Source organism: Ctenocephalides felis, unplaced genomic scaffold (genome assembly GCF_003426905.1).
Source record: "Ctenocephalides felis isolate EL2017-DRISC unplaced genomic scaffold, ASM342690v1 CF-g0.4_SCAFFOLD_01604, whole genome shotgun sequence".
NCBI lineage: Eukaryota > Metazoa > Arthropoda > Insecta > Siphonaptera > Pulicidae > Ctenocephalides > Ctenocephalides felis.
The window spans coordinates 14411737-14414773 of NW_020537758.1; the positions used below are offsets into that span (position 1 = coordinate 14411737).

At 31.4% G+C, this 3037-nt stretch overlaps 1 protein-coding gene across 2 annotated transcripts in view; it reads right to left on the minus strand.

Annotated features, from left to right (window-relative positions):
* LOC113374063 overlaps positions 1–3037 on the minus strand; it is a 355272-nt gene that overhangs the window by 22307 nt on the left and 329928 nt on the right. The gene's annotated exons all lie outside the window — the stretch shown is intronic.

Below are 3037 nucleotides of genomic sequence, written 5' to 3' on the forward strand. Positions count from 1 at the left end.
CATAGACATCATGTTTTTTTAGAGAACATGTACAACACATGCATTTTGAATGACTGAACATAATAAAAATATATATAAATCAGGGATTGTACACGTTAGGATGAAACAATTTTTTATCTTTGTAATAGAAAATAATATAATAAAATATATTCAAAGACTATTGGGGCGCATGGCATCGTGCCTTAAGGCAAATTGCTGGTACTTCCCGTACAAAGATTATTGTTTTTAAAAAAGATTAACATTTTTGAAAAAAAATTACTCTGAAAAAAATAGATTTTTGAGAAACTATAAATTTTCGACAAAAATTTACTTTTTCTTGAAAAAAAAAACTTTTTGAAGAAAAATATATTTTGAAATATTTTGGAAATTCTGAACTATTTTCAAAGCAATCGTACTGCTTTAACTGCATAGATACGAAATATCGAAGCGCGTAAGCACCGCTCCGCCGTCTAACGGATAAACATTGGTACGGAACCCACAGGAATGTGAACAAAATTTATACTTATTGTTAAAATCTCTATAAATATCTGATAATTTGATGTGCATATGTCTAATGATGGCATGGCCAGATGGCATGAAATTTGATCAGTTCTTCATCTTGTTAATACATGTAAATGTTTTTTAATTATTCAAATCGGACGCTCTTAAAAACTGAGTTACCGTTTTTGGCACTTTTTGCCTCAAATTTTCGGAACGGCAAGACCTGCCTCTCCAAAACTAATCAGCACGTCTCCTTATCAATAGGAATCGAATGTTTTTTGAATTATTCAAATCGCTTCATCCGTGTTGCCGAAATCGTCGACGAAATTTGTATCCGAACACACACACACGCACACACACATACATCCATATTTTCTAAGGTATGCCAAAATATTCAGAAACCTCTGAAACATAAAGATATATATAAAAATTTCATTTTCGATTTTTTTTGCGATTACTATAACTTGCCCTACGGGAAGTTAATAATTGTCAACTTTTTTGGAAAAATTTTTTTCACGCAGATTAATGATAGAAAACTGTAATTAATGAGCTAGTTCTCACTTTGAAGTATATGTTCGAGTTTATCATTGAAATTTCTTATTATTATATATAGGCCATAACACTTTGTCTATCACACTTTGACTGTGTCTGTGGAGGCAACTCTTAATTTTATTGAAACAAGAAACAACTTATGAGCTAGAGCGGATTTTTTACTTCCACTCAACGACAGACACATTTCATATATATTCCAGTTTGGCAACATTATTTAAGGCTCATCAAAACTCATCATATCAGGTTGTCCCGATTATGGGGATAGCCTACTCTGGTTCCAACCATAACTTCAATTAAGTTTTGTTAGATTTTATTCTATCTGTGCATTTTAATTTAAAGAAAAAACATAAACTTCCTTTTATGAGCAAAAAGTAGATGCGGAGTACAAATTCATTCGTCGTCGCTAAGAAGTGATTGGTACCCAAGTAGTAAATAGGTACCAAGCAATGCCTGTCCCAAAGTAGGTACTGTATCCTGGTTGGCCACCCATGACAATATTACAAACTATAAAATATTAAAAATAAACCATTAGCGAGTCCTCTCAGATCATATTTTTATGGTGCTTCCTACTTGTAAAATCCGTCGATGGCCTCTTCGTGCAGCACGCGAGTCCTCCGTGCACAGGTGCCGCTTAAAATATCACTGACTGAGCCGCTACTCTATACTCGCACATATTATTATGGCGATTTTCTATGAAATAACTAATTACGTATGATGGTTAGCTAATGCAATGCCCGTTTTAATCATATGTTATGATTTATCACACATGCTTTGAGCTTTCCAATAGTTCGTGCCGAGCAAAATGGCATACGATGGGGAGAATTCCTGGGGAGTTTTTAATATATTCATATGTATAATTGTAATAGAACAATTTATTTGAACTTGTTAGAAGTTGAGTTTTTATTCAAACTGGGCAGATTTCGAAGAATTTTAATAATTGCTATATAACTTTAATTCACTTCATAATGTTCATATATTAAATCATATAAAAATTCACCATATTAGTCAAATATTATACATGAATGGCTATTTGTCTTTTTAACTTCCCGAAGGAAAAGTTTGTTTTTATAAAAAAAAACAATTTGCTAACTTTGTTTTCTCGACGTTTCGAGCTGAATCGAATGAGACCAAATTTGGAAAAAGTATGTGTGTGTTTTTGCCGTAAATCGAGGTTTCCTCAAAAACAGTTGGACCGATTTCAAAAATTTAAAAGCCGATCGATGTATTACTACGTGGGTTATCTTTTCTCAGTTTTGTGCGACGATCGGCTGAGCCGTTTCTTTGCAAATAGCAGAAAAGTGAAAAATTTTTCATTCACGTTAGCTCTCAATTCTGAATCGATTTTAAAAAATCATAAACTGTTTGAAAGATATTGGTTGGGAATCTTACTGATTAGTTTTAAGTAAAAATCTACTGGGCCATTTTCTTGAAATTAACTGCTAAAAAAATTTGCGAATTTTTATAAAACTTTTTTTGGCAATAGATATCGTGGTCTTATAAAACATACTAAAATGTTACGACTCTTGACTAATAGTTCAATGTTAAAAATTTATCAGAGTTTGAGAAAATATTGTGGTCAAAATTTATGTCAAAAGTTGCTTTTGTGATATGACGAGTCGAATAAGCTACAATTTTACGTGTCTGTGCAGTATAATTACAGATAATGTAAATGTGTTTGAAAAAATTATGTTGGAAATCGCAATGTTTAGATTTAATTGAAAGCCGATAACTTTATTTTTGAAATAAACGGATTTTATCTAAATATCTAAATTTCAATTTCGATTGACTAAGTCAATTCTTACACATTTCAGGATGTTTATGCAACTTATCTTGAGGCTAAATGCCACTTTCAACCAATTAATTCTAATTGTTACAGAACTCTGGACATTTTATAAATTATAAAAATTATGGTTTTTATGTATACCTTTTGTCCTGCTAGCATAATATTTTAATTTCAAGTCTATTGTTTTTTTTTCTACCAATTTTTTCTTATTTCTATTTCCAG